Source organism: Harmonia axyridis, chromosome 6 (genome assembly GCF_914767665.1).
Source record: "Harmonia axyridis chromosome 6, icHarAxyr1.1, whole genome shotgun sequence".
Taxonomy (NCBI): domain Eukaryota; kingdom Metazoa; phylum Arthropoda; class Insecta; order Coleoptera; family Coccinellidae; genus Harmonia; species Harmonia axyridis.
Genome location: NC_059506.1, coordinates 4,647,284 through 4,667,284, shown reverse-complemented (window position 1 = coordinate 4,667,284; position 20,001 = coordinate 4,647,284). Strand labels below are relative to the sequence as shown.

Genomic DNA, 20,001 nt, shown 5'->3' with positions numbered 1-20,001 from the left:
GTCCAGAATGTTGCAGCGATTCAGGGAGACCAGGACAGGGTAGACCACGGGTAACAACTGCCATTCAAGAACGTTACTTGAGAGTTTCTTCGTTGAGACAACGGTTTGCAACCGCTCGCCTCCTTCAAAATCAGCTTGAGCAAACTCATGGGGTGCAAATTAGTACTCAGACAATAAGAAATCGCCTCAGAGAATATGATTTAAAGCCTCGTGTCGCGGCAAGAGGCCCAGCTCTTACCCCAGTCCATCGAAGGACGCGTTTGGATTTTGCGAGAGAGCATATCCATTGGAAAGAGACTGATTGGGAAAGAGTTCTCTTCACATATGAGTCTAGATTCTGCCTCTACCATTGTGATCGACGTTCCCTTGTGATACAGACGTCCACATGCAAGATATGCTCAGTGCCATTTCCTGAATACTACTGGTTTCGGGGGAGGATCGATTATGGTATGGGGTGGAATATCTTTGACTGCTCGCACAGACCCAGTAGTCGTTGATAATGGAGCTATGAATGCTGATAGGTATATAAGGAACATTCTTGAAGAGCATGTAATGCCATTTGCCCCATACATTGGTGAAAATTTCATTTTTGTGGACGATAATGCCAGACCCCATCGTGCACGCATCGTTCAGGAGTACCTTGAAGAGGTCGAAGTCCCTCGAATGGAATGGCCAGCAAGAAGTCCAGATCTCAATCCGATTGAGCAGGTTTGGGACAACCTCAATAGAAGGCTGAGAAGTTCAGAAAATCATCCAGCTACTCTTAATGACTTAGGAATCCAACTCAGAGAAATCTGGGAAGGATTAGATCAGAACATTTTAAGATCACTCATTTTGAGTATGAACCGTCGTTGCCGAACTGTAATTAACGCAAGGGGTGGAAAAACCAAGTCACTTTTCAGCATTCCAGTATTTTGAAAATTGTTTATTTCTCTTCTTTCACATAAGATTCGGTGAAATCCTGAATTTTTCTTCCATTTAATGTGCCTTGTTTCGTTCAAAACCTTCCCGAGAGAACATAAGAAATAAGTTATAAAGCAAATGTAGAGTTAACTTTCATTGAAATTGAGATTTTCAGAATGTGGGTTAATATTTTTGTGCAGTGTATTTTGAATAATGTTCATATCATTTGAAGGGGAAAAATTGATCATGGAAAAGAAGGCATTTATTTTTAACGAATTTTCGAAGATTTTTGTTTTTTTATATCCAAAGTTTTAATCTTAGATCTCGCAGTATCATAGTTCCCAAGAAACTTTTTGGAATGAGAACGATCAGACTCAGGAAGATTCCGTCAGAGTCAGTGTCTTCTGCACTTGTAAAGGGTGTTTTTTTTAGAACTATAGAACTTTAAATTGCAATAAAACAACGATGGATTATTCGATTGACATGAATTTTATTTATCCGCAAAATAATCTTGTGGCATTGCATTTTGAATATGATTTTTGGCATATGACCGCCACGGCTGGCTCGGATGTAGTCCAATTTTCGACGACTTTTTCCAACATTTGTGGCCATATATCGGCAATAACACGGCGAATGTTGTCTTCCAAATGGTCAAGGGTTTGTGGCTTATCCGCATAGACCAATGACTTTACATAGCCCCACAGATAGTAGTCTAGCGGTGTTAAATCACAAGATCTTGGAGGCCAATTCGCAGGTCCAAAACAAGAAATTAGGCGGTCACCAAACGTGTCTTTCAATAAATCGATTGTGGCACGAACTGTGTGACATGTTGCGCCCTCTTGTTGGAACCACAGCTCCTGGACATCATGGAATGAAAAAGTTAGTAATCATGGCTCTATACCGATCACCATTGACTGTAACGTTCTGGCCATCATCGTTTTTGAAGAAGTACGGACCAATGATTCCACCAGCCCATAAAGCGCACCAAACAGTCAGTTTTTCTGGATGTAACGGTGTTTCGACATACACTTGAGGATAAGCTGCTCTCCAAATGCGGCAGTTTTGTTCGTAGACGTAGCCATTCAACCAGAAGTGTGCTTCATCGCTAAACAAAATTCGCTTATGAAAATCGAGAACAACGGCAATCTCATTTTGGGCCCATTCGAAGAATCTACGCCTTACTTGATGATAGTGAGTCTATTCATGATGAATTGCCAAACCAAACTGAGAATAAGTCAACTAACAGCTGTTGAATCGGTCGCCATCTCGAACAGTAATGCCAACTTGAAGTTATGTACCTTCGAAAAAAACACCCGCTATATCTTTTCTGCTCGCCCGTATATGTCTTTGGTGATGTATTAATCAGTTTCTGGTATTTTTCCTTCTAAGTTTTTGTGCGATCCATAGAAGTAATCCCCTTTTCCTTTCTGTTGTTTCATTTTTCTATGGCAGTATTCTTCATTTTTTTTTTGAGTGGGAGTCAACATGAAGAACATGTTGACATGAATTCTTTTGATAGCTTCTGCCTTCCTGATCTGTTCTGAGACAAGGTTTTTCATTTTGAATTATGAAGTTGGATCTAAGGTAGTTGGGTATAAAGTTCAGTTTTTAAGGTTGAAGGATCGGATTCATTGAGAATAAATTTCGTTTCACAACCTGAACATGAAGGCTCAGAAGTTTAACAGTAGTCTTAACTCCACAACTTGTCAACAATGTTAAAGGATCGGTTTGAATGAATGATGGAATGAGAAATGTAACAGGAAAGAAAATGACTGGTGACAATGATAATGACAATGGCTCTTGAGGATGCAAGGATTGTGACTTGAAATGAGGATCATGTGTTAATGAACGTTCATTTCTAATACTATTAAGGTCATTCGGGGCATCTGTGTGCACTTATGCCTTTCGAGTCGTATTATTATTTCAAAATACTGAATTTAGATTAATCAAAATAAGTTTCTTATATAGAGTATTTACAGGTTTATAAATAGAAAAAAACACTTAGGTAAATACAAAGTTTCTCTTTTCGCAAGAAACAATTGAACAGAAAAACTCGAGTTGAAGTTCAACTCAACTCGACGCACATAGGTCAATTTTAACGATCAATGCGGCCAAAAATATTTTCTCACTTTCATCATTTATATTCGGTATTTATCGTTTCTATGCAGTATTATTCGTCTGATTAGAGATTTTTTAATTAGTTCATCTCGTAGAATGTAAATGAAAAAACATTGGAATAGAAAAAAAAAAGTCGTCTTGGGATTCCGTAAATGAAAAGCCGTGATATTCAAAACAAATGTTGGATTTATTTCATTTTCACGTTGAGTGAAACAAAATAACATAAAAATACATATCTTTGTGCAGTAATAATATTTTTATTCAATTAAAGAGTCATCTTCTTCGCAATCTGAATCGAGTTCGAGGTGGAATCTGCCGGCAATAGCATTTCTATTGTTTCAGGACAAAAACTTTTTGATATTGATGTTTTTTTGAGCCTCAGACTGCTTATCTATGGATCCGAAGTCAATAGTAATCTGTGATATACATCAAGGTTGTATTGTTCTCTAAAAAACTTTCTAGAGAAATTCTCACGATATACGCGGAAATGTTTATTACGCGCTTCTGCAGCCTCCTCCGACAATTGACCTATTGGTAGCAAAGCTTTTTCAATGATAGTTTCTCCATGTATTAAAATCGTGGTTTAATTGTTTTTAAATTATCATAGCTAGTGCCATAGTTCGATAGTAAGTGATTTTCCAGATAATCCAGTTTTGCTTCAAAATTTGGTAAATTTTGGTCTCTCATTATGCCATAGAGGTAACTCCGGGTAACAGTTTTCACACTTGTTGTTTCCTTAAGAACTGTTCATCATTAGGACTTGTACAAACCATTCGGAGAAGGAGAGTATTGCCCATAAAATCTTTGCTGTGGATATTCACGCCGTGATCCAACAACTTTTGCAAACATTTTGATTTTTCAAGGCATTTATTTAACAAGTGTATGGGTTTGAACCCGTATACTCTTTCCTCTCTCTCCAAATCAGCACCGAATGCCACTAGGATATCTATGAGCTCAGGATGTCCATATAGAACAGCATGATGTAAGGAAGTGAAGCCCAGAAGATCCTCCTTGTGGACATTCGCCCCTCCTCTTAACAATCTCAAAGTTTCATTTATGTCTTCTTTTGTAACGGCGTTTTTCAATCCGAAATCTTTTTCTACTTGCGACAATTTTGAGCGCTCCCTCGGTATATATCCATATATCGAATGCCCGAATGCCACTAGGATATCTATGCGCTCAGAATGTCGATATAGAACAGCATGATGTGAAGAAGTGAAGCCCAGAAGATCCTCCTTGTGAACATTCGCCCCTCTTCTTAACAATCTCAAAGTTTCATTTATGTCTCCTTTTGTAGCGGCGTTTTTCTATCCGAAATCTTCTTCTACTTGCGATAATTTTGAGCGCTCCCTCGGTATATATCCATATATCGAATGCCCGAATGCCACTAGGATATCTATGAGCTCAGGATGTCCATATAGAACAGCATGATGTAAGGAAGTGAAGCCCAGAAGATCCTCCTTGTGGACATTCGCCCCTTCCCTTAACAATCTCAAAGTTTCATTCATGTCTTCTTTTGTAACGGCGTTTTTCAATCCGAAATCTTTTTCTACTAGCGACAATTTTGAGCGCTCCCTCGGTATATATCCATATATCGAATGCCCGAATGCCACTAGGATATCTATGAGCTCAGAATGTCGATATAGAACAGCATGATGTAAAGAAGTGAAGCCCAGAAGATCCTCCTTGTGGACATTCGCCCCTCTTCTTAACAATCTCAAAGTTTCATTTATGTCTCCTTTTGTAGCGGAGTTTTTCTATCCGAAATCTTCTTCTACTTGCGATAATTTTGAGCGCTCCCTCGGTATATATCCATATATCGAATGCCCGAATGCCACTAGGATATCTATGAGCTCAGGATGTCCATATAGAACAGCATGATATAAGGAAGTGAAGCCCAGAAGATCCTCCTTGTGGACATTCGCCCCTCCTCTTAACAATCTCAAAGTTTCATTTATGTCTTCTTTTGTAACGGTGTTTTTCAATCCGAAATCTTTTTCTACTTGCGACAATTTTGAGCGCTCCCTCGGTATATATCCATATATCGAATGCCCGAATGCCACTAGGATATCTATGAGCTCAGAATGTCGATATAGAACAGCATGATGTGAAGAAGTGAAGCCCAGAAGATCCTCCTTGTGAACATTCGCCCCTCTTCTTAACAATCTCAAAGTTTCATTTATGTCTCCTTTTGTAGCGGCGTTTTTCTATCCGAAATCTTCTTCTACTTGCGATAATTTTGAGCGCTCCCTCGGTATATATCCATATATCGAATGCCCGAATGCCACTAGGATATCTATGAGCTCAGGATGTCCATATAGAACAGCATGATGTAAGGAAGTGAAGCCCAGAAGATCCTCCTTGTGGACATTCGCCCCTCCTCTTAACAATCTCAAAGTTTCATTCATGTTTTCTTTTGTAACGGCGTTTTTCAATCCGAAATCTTTTTCTACTTGCGACAATTTTGAGCGCTCCCTCGGTATATATCCATATATCGAATGCCCGAATGCCACTAGGATATCTATAAGCTCAGGATGTCCATATAGAACAGCATGATGTAAGAAAGTGAAGCCCAGAAGATCCTCCTTGTGGACATTCGCCCTCTTCTTAACAATCTCAAAGTTTCATTTATGTCTCCTTTTGTAGCGGCGTTTTTCTATCCGAAATCTTTTTCTACTTGCGATAATTTTGAGCGCTCCCTCGGTATATATCCATATATCGAATGCCCGAATACCACTAGGATATCTATGAGCTCAGGATGTCCATATAGAACAGCATGATGTAAGAAAGTGAAGCCCAGAAGATCCTCCTTGTGGACATTCGCCCTCTTCTTAACAATCTCAAAGTTTCATTTATGTCTCCTTTTGTAACGGCGTTTTTCAATCCGAAATCTTCTTCTACTTGCGATAATTTTGAGCGCTCCCTCGGTATATATCCATATATCGAATGCCCGAATGCCACTAGGATATCTATGAGCTCAGGATGTCCATATAGAACAGCATGATGTGAAGAAGTGAAGCCCAGAAGATCCTCCTTGTGAACATTCGCCCCTCTTCTTAACAATCTCAAAGTTTCATTTATGTCTCCTTTTGTAGCGGCGTTTTTCTATCCGAAATCTTCTTCTACTTGCGATAATTTTGAGCGCTCCCTCGGTATATATCCATATATCGAATGCCCGAATGCCACTAGGATATCTATGAGCTCAGAATGTCGATATAGAACAGCATGATGTAAAGAAGTGAAGCCCAGAAGATCCTCCTTGTGGACATTCGCCCCTCTTCTTAACAATCTCAAAGTTTCATTTATGTCTCCTTTTGTAGCGGCGTTTTTCTATCCGAAATCTTCTTCTACTTGCGATAATTTTGAGCGCTCCCTCGGTATATATCCATATATCGAATGCCCGAATGCCACTAGGATATCTATGAGCTCAGAATGTCGATATAGAACAGCATGATGTGAAGAAGTGAAGCCCAGAAGATCCTCCTTGTGAACATTCGCCCCTCTTCTTAACAATCTCAAAGTTTCATTTATGTCTCCTTTTGTAGCGGCGTTTTTCTATCCGAAATCTTTTTCTACTTGCGATAATTTTGAGCGCTCCCTCGGTATATATCCATATATCGAATGCCCGAATACCACTATGATATCTATGAGCTCAGGATGTCCATATAGAACAGCATGATGTAAGGAAGTGAAGCCCAGAAGATCCTCCTTGTGGACATTCGCCCTCTTCTTAACAATCAAAAAGTTTCATTTATGTCTCCTTTTGTAACGGCGTTTTTCAATCCGAAATCTTCTTCTACTTGCGATAATTTTGAGCGCTCCCTCGGTATATATCCATATATCGAATGCCCGAATGCCACTAGGATATCTATGAGCTCAGGATGTCCATATAGAACAGCATGATGTAAGAAAGTGAAGCCCAGAAGATCCTCCTTGTGGACATTCGCCCTCTTCTTAACAATCTCAAAGTTTCATTTATGTCTCCTTTTGTAACGGCGTTTTTCAATCCGAAATCTTCTTCTACTTGCGATAATTTTGAGCGCTCCCTCGGTATATATCCATATATCGAATGCCCGAATGCCACTAGGATATCTATGAGCTCAGGATGTCCATATAGAACAGCATGATGTAAGAAAGTGAAGCCCAGAAGATCCTCCTTGTGGACATTCGCCCTCTTCTTAACAATCTCAAAGTTTCATTTATGTCTCCTTTTGTAACGGCGTTTTTCAATCCGAAATCTTCTTCTACTTGCGATAATTTTGAGCGCTCCCTCGGTATATATCCATATATCGAATGCCCGAATGCCACTAGGATATCTATGAGCTCAGGATGTCCATATAGAACAGCATGATGTAAGAAAGTGAAGCCCAGAAGATCCTCCTTGTGGACATTCGCCCTCTTCTTAACAATCTCAAAGTTTCATTTATGTCTCCTTTTGTAACGGCGTTTTTCTATCCGAAATCTTCTTCTACTTGCGATAATTTTGAGCGCTCCCTCGGTATATATCCATATATCGAATGCCCGAATGCCACTAGGATATCTATGAGCTCAGGATGTCCATATAGAACAGCATGATGTAAGGAAGTGAAGCCCAGAAGATCCTCCTTGTGGACATTCGCCCCTTCCCTTAACAATCTCAAAGTTTCATTTATGTCTTCTTTTGTAACGGCGTTTTTCAATCCGAAATCTTTTTCTACTTGCGACAATTTTGAGCGCTCCCTCGGTATATATCCATATATCGAATGCCCGAATGCCACTAGGATATCTATGCGCTCAGAATGTCGATATAGAACAGCATGATGTGAAGAAGTGAAGCCCAGAAGATCCTCCTTGTGAACATTCGCCCCTCTTCTTAACAATCTCAAAGTTTCATTTATGTCTCCTTTTGTAGCGGCGTTTTTCTATCCGAAATCTTCTTCTACTTGCGATAATTTTGAGCGCTCCCTCGGTATATATCCATATATCGAATGCCCGAATGCCACTAGGATATCTATGAGCTCAGGATGTCCATATAGAACAGCATGATGTAAGGAAGTGAAGCCCAGAAGATCCTCCTTGTGGACATTCGCCCCTTCCCTTAACAATCTCAAAGTTTCATTCATGTCTTCTTTTGTAACGGCGTTTTTCAATCCGAAATCTTTTTCTACTAGCGACAATTTTGAGCGCTCCCTCGGTATATATCCATATATCGAATGCCCGAATGCCACTAGGATATCTATGAGCTCAGAATGTCGATATAGAACAGCATGATGTAAAGAAGTGAAGCCCAGAAGATCCTCCTTGTGGACATTCGCCCCTCTTCTTAACAATCTCAAAGTTTCATTTATGTCTCCTTTTGTAGCGGCGTTTTTCTATCCGAAATCTTCTTCTACTTGCGATAATTTTGAGCGCTCCCTCGGTATATATCCATATATCGAATGCCCGAATGCCACTAGGATATCTATGAGCTCAGAATGTCGATATAGAACAGCATGATGTGAAGAAGTGAAGCCCAGAAGATCCTCCTTGTGAACATTCGCCCCTCTTCTTAACAATCTCAAAGTTTCATTTATGTCTCCTTTTGTAGCGGCGTTTTTCTATCCGAAATCTTTTTCTACTTGCGATAATTTTGAGCGCTCCCTCGGTATATATCCATATATCGAATGCCCGAATGCCACTAGGATATCTATGAGCTCAGGATGTCCATATAGAACAGCATGATGTAAGGAAGTGAAGCCCAGAAGATCCTCCTTGTGGACATTCGCCCTCTTCTTAACAATCTCAAAGTTTCATTTATGTCTCCTTTTGTAACGGCGTTTTTCAATCCGAAATCTTCTTCTACTTGCGATAATTTTGAGCGCTCCCTCGGTATATATCCATATATCGAATGCCCGAATGCCACTAGGATATCTATGAGCTCAGGATGTCCATATAGAACAGCATGATGTAAGAAAGTGAAGCCCAGAAGATCCTCCTTGTGGACATTCGCCCTCTTCTTAACAATCTCAAAGTTTCATTTATGTCTCCTTTTGTAACGGCGTTTTTCTATCCGAAATCTTCTTCTACTTGCGATAATTTTGAGCGCTCCCTCGGTATATATCCATATATCGAATGCCCGAATGCCACTAGGATATCTATGAGCTCAGGATGTCCATATAGAACAGCATGATGTAAGGAAGTGAAGCCCAGAAGATCCTCCTTGTGGACATTCGCCACTCTTCTTAACAATCTCAAAGTTTCATTTATGTCTCCTTTTGTAACGGCGTTTTTCAATCCGAAATCTGTTTCTACTTGCGATAATTTTGAGCGCTCCCTCGGTATATATCCATATATCGAATGTCCGAATGCCACTAGGATATCTATGAGCTCAGGATGTCCATATAGAACAGCATGATGTAAAGAAGTGAAGCCCAGAAGATCCTCCTTGTGGACATTCGCCCCTCTTCTTAACAATCTCAAAGTTTCATTTATGTCTCCTTCCGTAACGGTGTTTTTCAATCCGAAATCTTTTTCTACTTGCGATAATTTTGAGCGCTCCCTCGGTATATATCCATATATCGAATGCCCGAATGCCTCTAGGATATCTATGAGCTCAGGATGTCTATATAGAACAGCATGATGTAAAGAAGTGAAGCCCAGAAGATCCTCCTTGTGGACATTCGCACCTCTTCTTAACAATCTCAAAGTTTCATTTATGTCTCCTTTTGTAACGGCGTTTTTCAATCCGAAATCTTTTTCTACTTGCGATAATTTTGAGCACTCCCTCGGTATATATCCATATATCGAATGCCCGAATGCCACTAGGATATCTATAAGCTCAGGATGTCGATATAGAACAGCATGATGTGAAGAAGTGAAGCCCAGAAGATCCTCCTTGTGGACATTCGCCCCTCTTCTTAACAATCTCAAAGTTTCATTTATGTCTCCTTCCGTAACGGTGTTTTTCAATCCGAAATCTTCTTCTACTTGCGATAATTTTGAGCGCTCCCTCGGTATATATCCATATATCGAATGCCCGAATGCCTCTAGGATATCTATGAGCTCAGGATGTCCATATAGAACAGCATGATGTAAAGAAGTGAAGCCCAGAAGATCCTCCTTGTGGACATTCGCCCCTCTTCTTAACAATCTCAAAGTTTCATTTATGTCTCCTTCCGTAACGGTGTTTTTCAATCCGAAATCTTTTTCTACTTGCGATAATTTTGAGCGCTCCCTCGGTATATATCCATATATCGAATGCCCGAATGCCACTAGGATATCTATAAGCTCAGGATGTCGATATAGAACAGCATGATGTGAAGAAGTGAAGCCCAGAAGATCCTCCTTGTGGACATTCGCCCCTCTTCTTAACAATCTCAAAGTTTCATTCATGTCTTCTTTTGTAACGGCGTTTTTCAATCCGAAATCTTTTTCTACTTGCGACAATTTTGAGCGCTCCCTCGGTATATATCCATATATCGAATGCCCGAATGCCACTAGGATATCTATAAGCTCAGGATGTCCATATAGAACAGCATGATGTAAGAAAGTGAAGCCCAGAAGATCCTCCTTGTGGACATTCGCCCTCTTCTAAACAATCTCAAAGTTTCATTCATGTCTCCTTTTGTAACGGCGTTTTTCTATCCGAAATCTTCTTCTACTTGCGATAATTTTGAGCGCTCCCTCGGTATATATCCATATATCGAATGCCCGAATGCCACTACTAAATCTATGAGCTCAGGATGTCCATATAGAACAGCATGATGTAAAGAAGTGAAGCCCAGAAGATCCTCCTTGTGAACATTCGCCCCTCTTCTTAACAATCTCAAAGTTTCATTTATGTCTCCTTTCGTAACGGTGTTTTTCAATACGAAATCTTCTTCTACTTGCGATAATTTTGAGCGCTCCCTCGGTATATATCCATATATCGAATGCCCGAATGCCACTAGGATATCTATTAGTTCAGGATGTCCATATAGAACAGCATGATCACAGGATGTAAGGAAGTGAAGCCCAGAAGATCCTCCTTGTGGACATTCGCCCCTCTTCTTAACAATCTCAAAGTTTCATTTATGTCTCCTTTTGTAACGGCGTTTTTCAATCCGAAATCTGTTTCTACTTGCGATAATTTTGAGCGCTCCCTCGGTATATATCCATATATCGAATGCCCGAATGCCTCTAGGATATCTATGAGCTCAGGATGTCCATATAGAACAGCATGATGTAAAGAAGTGAAGCCCAGAAGATCCTCCTTGTGGACATTCGCCCCTCTTCTTAACAATCTCAAAGTTTCATTTATGTCTCCTTTTGTAACGGCGTTTTTCAATCCGAAATCTTCTTCTACTTGCGATAATTTTGAGCGCTCCCTCGGTATATATCCATATATCGAATGCCCGAATGCCACTAGGATATCTATGAGCTCAGGATGTCCATATAGAACAGCATGATCATAGGATGTAAGGAAGTGAAGCCCAGAAGATCCTCCTTGTGGACATTCGCCCCTCTTCTTAACAATCTCAAAGTTTCATTTATGTCTCCTTTTGTAACGGCGTTTTTCAATCCGAAATCTGTTTCTACTTGCGATAATTTTGAGCGCTCCCTCGGTATATATCCATATATCGAATGCCCGAATGCCTCTAGGATATCTATGAGCTCAGGATGTCCATATAGAACAGCATGATCATAGGATGTAAGGAAGTGAAGCCCAGAAGATCCTCCTTGTGGACATTCGCCCCTCTTCTTAACAATCTCAAAGTTTCATTTATGTCTTCTTTGTAACGGCGTTTTTAATCCGAAATCTTCTTCTACTTGCGATAATTTTGACCGCTCCCTCGGTATATATCCATATATCGAATGCCCGAATGCCACAAGGATATCTATGAGCTCAGGATGTCCATATAGAACAGCATGATCATAGGATGTAAGGAAGTGAAGCCCAGAAGATCCTCCTTGTGGACATTCGCCCCTCTTCTTAACAATCTCAAAGTTTCATTTATGTCTCCTTTTGTAACGGCGTTTTTCAATCCGAAATCTGTTTCTACGTGCGATAATTTTGAGCGCTCCCTCGGTATATATCCATATATCGAATGCCCGAATGCCTCTAGGATATCTATGAGCTCAGGATGTCCATATAGAACAGCATGATCATAGGATGTAAAGAAGTTCAGCCCAGAAGATCCTCCTTGTGGGCATTCGCCCCTCTTCTTAACAATCTCAAAGTTTCATTTATGTCTTCTTTGTAACGGCGTTTTTAATCCGAAATCTTCTTCTACTTGCGATAATTTTGAGCGCTCCCTCGGTATATATCCATATATCGAATGCCCGAATGCCACTAGGATATCTATAAGCTCAGGATGTCCATATAGAACAGCATGATGTAAGAAAGTGAAGCCCAGAAGATCCTCCTTGTGGACATTCGCCCTCTTCTTAACAATCTCAAAGTTTCATTTATGTCTCCTTTTGTAACGGCGTTTTTCTATCCGAAATCTTCTTCTACTTGCGATAATTTTGAGCGCTCCCTCGATATATATCCATATATCGAATGCCCGAATGCCACATTATGAAATCTATGAGCTCAGGATGTCCATATAGAACAGCATGATGTAAAGAAGTGAAGCCCAGAAGATCCTCCTTGTGGACATTCGCCCCTCTTCTTAACAATCTCAAAGTTTCATTTATGTCTCCTTTCGTAACGGTGTTTTTCAATACGAAATCTTCCTCTACTTGAGATAATTTTGAGCGCTCCCTCGGTATATATCCATATATCGAATGCCCGAATGCCACTAGGATATCTATGAGCTCAGGATGTCCATATAGAACAGCATGATCATAGGATGTAAGGAAGTGAAGCCCAGAAGATCCTCCTTGTGGACATTCGCCCCTCTTCTTAACAATCTCAAAGTTTCATTTATGTCTCCTTTTTTAACGGCGTTTTTCAATCCGAAATCTGTTTCTACTTGCGATAATTTTGAGCGCTCCCTCGGTATATATCCATATATCGAATGCCCGAATGCCTCTAGGATATCTATGAGCTCAGGATGTCCATATAGAACAGCATGATGTAAAGAAGTGAAGCCCAGAAGATCCTCCTTGTGGACATTCGCCCCTCTTCTTAACAATCTCAAAGTTTCATTTATGTCTCCTTTTGTAACGGCGTTTTTCAATCCGAAATCTTCTTCTACTTGCGATAATTTTGAGCGCTCCCTCGGTATATATCCATATATCGAATGCCCGAATGCCACTAGGATATCTATGAGCTCAGGATGTCCATATAGAACAGCATGATCATAGGATGTAAGGAAGTGAAGCCCAGAAGATCCTCCTTGTGGACATTCGCCCCTCTTCTTAACAATCTCAAAGTTTCATTTATGTCTCCTTTTGTAACGGCGTTTTTCAATCCGAAATCTGTTTCTACTTGCGATAATTTTGAGCGCTCCCTCGGTATATATCCATATATCGAATGCCCGAATGCCTCTAGGATATCTATGAGCTCAGGATGTCCATATAGAACAGCATGATCATAGGATGTAAGGAAGTGAAGCCCAGAAGATCCTCCTTGTGGACATTCGCCCCTCTTCTTAACAATCTCAAAGTTTCATTTATGTCTTCTTTGTAACGGCGTTTTTAATCCGAAATCTTCTTCTACTTGCGATAATTTTGAGCGCTCCCTCGGTATATATCCATATATCGAATGCCCGAATGCCACTAGGATATCTATGAGCTCAGGATGTCCATATAGAACAGCATGATCATAGGATGTAAGGAAGTGAAGCCCAGAAGATCCTCCTTGTGGACATTCGCCCCTCTTCTTAACAATCTCAAAGTTTCATTTATGTCTCCTTTTGTAACGGCGTTTTTCAATCCGAAATCTGTTTCTACGTGCGATAATTTTGAGCGCTCCCTCGGTATATATCCATATATCGAATGCCCGAATGCCTCTAGGATATCTATGAGCTCAGGATGTCCATATAGAACAGCATGATCATAGGATGTAAAGAAGTGAAGCCCAGAAGATCCTCCTTGTGGACATTCGCCCCTCTTCTTAACAATCTCAAAGTTTCATTTATGTCTTCTTTGTAACGGCGTTTTTAATCCGAAATCTTCTTCTACTTGCGATAATTTTGAGCGCTCCCTCGGTATATATCCATATATCGAATGCCCGAATGCCACTAGGATATCTATCAGCTCAGGATGTCCATATAGAACAGCATGATCATAGGATGTAAGGAAGTGAAGCCCAGAAGATCCTCCTTGTGGACATTCGCCCCTCTTCTTAACAATCTCAAAGTTTCATTTATGTCTCCTTTTGTAACGGCGTTTTTCAATACGAAATCTGTTTCTACTTGCGATAATTTTGAGCGCTCCCTCGGTATATATCCATATATCGAATGCCCGAATGCCACTAGGATATCTATGAGCTCAGGATGTCCATATAGAACAGCATGATGTAAGGAAGTGAAGCCCAGAAGATCCTCCTTGTGGACATTCGCCCCTCCTCTTAACAATCTCAACGTTTCATTTATGTCTCCTTTTGTAACGGCGTTTTTCAATCCGAAATCTGTTTCTACTTGCGATAATTTTGAGCGCTCCCTCGGTATATATCCATATATCGAATGCCCGCATGCCACTAGGATATCTATGAGCTCAGGATGTCCATATAGAACAGCATGATGTAAGGAAGTGAAGCCCAGAAGATCCTCCTTGTAGACATTCGCCCCTCTTCTTAACAATCTCAAAGTTTCATTTATGTCTTCTTTGTAACGGCGTTTTTCAATCCGAAATCTTCTTCTACTTGCGATAATTTTGAGCGCTCCCTCGGTATATATCCATATATCGAATGCCCGAATGCCACTAGGATATCTATGAGCTCAGGATGTCCATATAGAACAGCATGATCATAGGATGTAAGGAAGTGAAGCCCAGAAGATCCTCCTTGTGGACATTCGCCCCTCTTCTTAACAATCTCAAAGTTTCATTTATGTCTCCTTTTGTAACGGCGTTTTTCAATCCGAAATCTTCTTCTACTTCCGATAATTTTGAGCGCTCCCTCGGTATATATCCATATATCGAATGTCCGAATGCCACTAGGATATCTATGAGCTCAGGATGTCCATATAGAACAGCATGATCATATGATGTAAGGAAGTGAAGCCCAGAAGATCCTCCTTGTGGACATTCGCCCCTCTTCTTAACGATCTCAAAGTTTCATTTATGTCTTCTTTTGTAACGGCGTTTTTCAATCCGAAATCTTTTTCTACTTGCGATAATTTTGAGCGCTCCCTCGGTATATATCCATATATGTTCGAAATCTGTAAAAACATTAATGTACGAATAATTTTTTTGGAATAGTTTTTCAAGTTAGAGTAGATTAATTTTGAGATTTTATTTTTATTTCCTTTAGAGTACATCATATGAAGGGCCAACACAATTATAAAATATCCGGTTGTCAAAAGTAGGTATATAAAATATAAAAATATAAGTTTATTTTAGTTATTCGAGAAAATTATTTTTGACGACAACGTTTATTTATTTTTTTTTATTTCAATAGAATACCTTTGGTTTCTGTACAGCAAATATTAATATTGGCCAACTACTGAAACAGATTTTAATTAATTCTATTTTGATTATCTTTTACTTATTGCTTTGATTAGTTTCTTCCTAAGTAAAACTAGTTTTCAATTGATTCACAGATGATTTTGCCCTAAAGGAGTTTCTGCCATAAAGAATATTCACTATATAAAATAAAATTTTAAATAAACTCCGTAATAACAATATAGATTCTATAACAAATGAGATAAACCATTCATATACTTAAATAATTTAGTTTAACATATCAAAGTGTCAATTAAATTAAATTAAATTAAATTAAAGTGTCATTTAAATTAACGTGTCTCAGCAGCTAGGCCATTGACACAAGGTACAATGTACTTATCCTCTAGGCATAATAAATAATACAGTACATAACGTTTACTCATATCTATAATATGAAAAAAAAGATTAATAACGAAGTTTGAACCAAATTACTCAAAATACCTTTTTTTATTGAAAACTCGATTGTTGTTACCTTATACCGGGTGTTCCTAAATTAGAGTTACCGAAGAAAATCTGCCGGCAATAGCATTTCTATTGTTTCAGGACAAAAACTTTTTTATATTGATGTTTTTTTGAGCCTCAGACTGCTTATCAATGGATCCGAAGTCAATAGTAATCTGTGATATACATCAAGGTTGTATTGTTCTCTAGAAAACTTTCTAGAGAAATTCTCACGATATACGCGGAAATGTTTATTACGCGCTTCTGCAGCCTCCTCCGACAATTGACCTATTGGTAGCAAAGCTTTTTCAATGATAGTTTCTCCATGTATCAAAATCGTGGTTTAATTGTTTTTAAATTATCATAGGTAGTGCCATAGTTCGATAGTAAGTGATTTTCCAGATAATCCAGTGTTGCTTCAAAATTTGGTAAATTTTGGTCTTTCATTATTCCATAAAGGTAACTCCGGGTAACAGTTTTCACACTTGATGTTCCGGCAGTTTCTAAAATAACGAAATAATAAAAAAATTGAAATTTTTGTTGAAGAAAACTATGTCGTTAAAAATCGCCCTAATTTTATCATCTGCAAATTTCTGCAGGAAATTTTTGTGATATTTACTAAGGAAAGTATGATAAAAAAAGAATAATCACGGGGTTTAAAGGAGGACTGCAACAAATCAACTTTTAAAGCTTAAAGTTACTTCAAAATTTGTTTAAGAAAACACTTTTTGTTATATACTACGTAAATATACTAATTTTGCATTGAGGCTAAGTAAATTATTTTAGAAATGAAGAATATTACCAGGGTTCTCGAAATCCATCACTTTCACTCCAAAAACTGACACCGGTAAGAAATATTTATGTTCAAATTTGTTGTTTCAAACTCTGTGATCTCGAAGAAGAGCGCACTAGTTGATTGGTCAAGTTTCAACTATCTGTGCTCGCTCAGGATGTACCTGGGGTGGTTATAATGAGTGACTTAGGATTACCTGGAATGTTTTCTAATCGACGATACTTTGTTCTGAATGATTATCGTTAGTTTTTAAATTCCAATTGTGGCCGCGTAGATGGTTAAAATTGACCTATGTGCGACGGATGCAGGCGCACCCTTATTATTCAGAAAAACCCTTACGGGTAAAGTAAGCGCACATGGGGTATTTCTAAATTTGACAAACTTACAATACAAATAAAATTATTATTATTATATTCCTTATTAGATTAGATGGATCTTTATTTGCAATAAAAATTACAAATGGTGTCGACAGTAATAAATATAAAATATATACAGGGTGGCCACTTTTTCAATGGGATTGTATTGGTAACTTTTAAACCATAAGAGTTAGAAGGTCGGTCAAATGGAGAAAAAGTTGCATGCATAGAAGCATTATCAAACAGTTCAAACAAATCGAGATTATCAGGTCCGGTTTTCGAGAGATCATAAGAAAATTAAATTATGTCATTTTGATTTTTTTTTTCCCACTTTATTTCAAATATTATCAAAAAATGTTAGAGGAATTTTTTATTCGACAGTAAATTATCCTCAATTTGACGTAATCAGATTTCGCATCCAACGTTTCGTACTCTCTGGGCCACCCTCAACCTCATTTTTTTCAATACGGTCCTGCATATTTTGGGGCCCCAGAAATCAATGCCCTGCTGTGTGCGCTTCTGACAATGCATTGGAATCTGCAAGGAGTCTTTATTTCTTGTTTGATATTCATGTTTTACAGAATTGTTCGGAAAATCCTTTCAGTTCTGATTCACATAACACAGTGAGTTGTATATGAAAAGTGATGGAACTGTTAATATTCCATGATCTTTGAATGCCTTTCGGCAGGACTCATTATAACCCGAGTTGAACATAACTCTGATGGCTCTTTTTTGGAGGATGAAAACGCTTTTAGACCCCGATGTCGTCTCCCAAAACATTATGCCATAGTTGACGTGACCATGAAAATTATCATAGTTGAAGTAGACTGACTTAAGATCTTCCAAAGTGATAACCGTCTTGATGGTTCTTAGACTGAAAATTGCGGGGGTAAGCTTCTTAGTTAACTCTTCAATATGTTTCATCTAATTTGGACCACTATCAATGTACATACCGAGAAAATTGATTTCTCAGGTTTCTGATTGTAGATCAAACTTTGATTTTTCTGATTATTTAATTTCATCCTGTCGGGCGACATCCACAAGCCTGTATCCTTCATAACCATTTCGTTTTTCTTCTGCAATTTATCAATTGTGGTATCCTTTAGAATCAGCGTGGTATCATCAGCGTAAAGGCAGGCATCATCACTCTCTAAATTACAAACTAGGTCATTTATGTATATAATATATTATAAACATATTATATTATTGAATTAGAAGATAAAGCACTTATTTATTTGTTTGCATTTGCAAAAAATGTGATATTCAAATATTTCGGATTACCCTGACCATCTTTTAACATGCTCACCCTATGCCAGAACTCCTCTACATTCATTGCAGTAGAACTGCTGCTGTTTGATGCAAGGAAGTTCTCAACATCTCTATCCAAATTCATTTCTCTGTATTCATTATCGATTTCCTGAATATTGTTCTGAACAATTTGGGGAACTTTGAGAGTCAGATTGGCTGTTAAAGTCTTTATTCACAGCTATCTAAGGATCCAAGAATATCCTCCGAACTCGACCCCAAAATACGAAACCTTACGAGATATATCAAGGGAGCTACCACCATTGACAAAACGATCTCTTAGTTCTGCAAGACCTAAAAAAATCCCATAAGGGTTCGAGGAAAAAATATGGTAGCAGGTTGACCAGATAATTACTTTTGTAGCTTCATAATGTACTTTGAAATCTTGATTTAATATTGGTTGGAGCATACGAATGTCATATGAAAAGAGTAGAAGAGGTCCAGAAATGGTTGCTCCGTGTAATCTATGGAAAGCCCTATTTGTTTCCTTCAGACGAATTATACTTCTTATCGCGGGCAATGAATCCTCAACAGTTATTTGTATCCCAGATATTAACGGCCATCTGTTCTAGAAGAATACAACTCACATTAAGACAAACCGATTGCAGTTATGAAACAAGAAGTAAGATAATTCACGTGATTCCTAGAGCAGAAAAGCGAATTGGACAAAGATGCTTCACATACCTGGCTCCACGCATTTATAGTATGATCCCGAAGAACCTGAAAGACATAAGACACAATAAGAAACAACAAATTTTGATAAGGAAATGGATTTTTGAAAAAGGAAGAAAATATATTCAATCCATAATCAATGGTTGAATCATGGATGAAACCTCATATCCAAGAATTCCTGCCTACCTTAGATCGGCCTCTAGACGATGCACCGGTAATCCTCAACTGCATGTCACCAAGGTTACAACACTAAAGAGTCATCACTGAGTTCTCGACACTTCAAGTTATCCTCATTTTGATATGATTCGATCAATTCCATTATTTATTCAGTTTTTATTCAGAATTAGATTTATTTCAAATGTGGCTATTGTAATATTGTTCATATGTTAATTGTATATCGCGTACAGGCTTCAGCCTCTGCGATTTATGTTTATGTCACAATAAACTATTATTATTATTATTATTATTCATTTAAGTAATCGAACCGATGGATCGGTTTGAATGAATGATGGAATGGGAAATTAATAGCAAGTATAATAACTGTTGACAGTGACAAAGACAATTATTATTATTATCATTACAAAATTACAAGAGTGAAGGTAATCCTATAAACTCAAAACTAAAAAATATAATATGAAAATGAGAAGTTTCGAGTAGTTATACAAGAAAAAAGTTGAGAACGTTAAATCGAATGAATTGGAATCGATCAGTGTTGCTGTCTGGATCATCCATCCAGAGAGTTCTTGAAAGAGTTCACCGATTGCGATGGCACAACCTCATCTGGAAGCCGATTCCACGCCTCGAATACCCTGTTGGGAAGAAAGTTTCTCTTCGATGTAGCCTTGAAGTTCTCCTTGGCAAGCT

General features: G+C 38.6%; 1 protein-coding gene across 1 annotated transcript in view; it reads right to left on the bottom strand.

Annotated features, from left to right (window-relative positions):
- LOC123683217 overlaps window positions 1–20,001 on the bottom strand; it is a 161,273-nt gene that overhangs the window by 22,986 nt on the left and 118,286 nt on the right. The window lies entirely within an intron of this gene.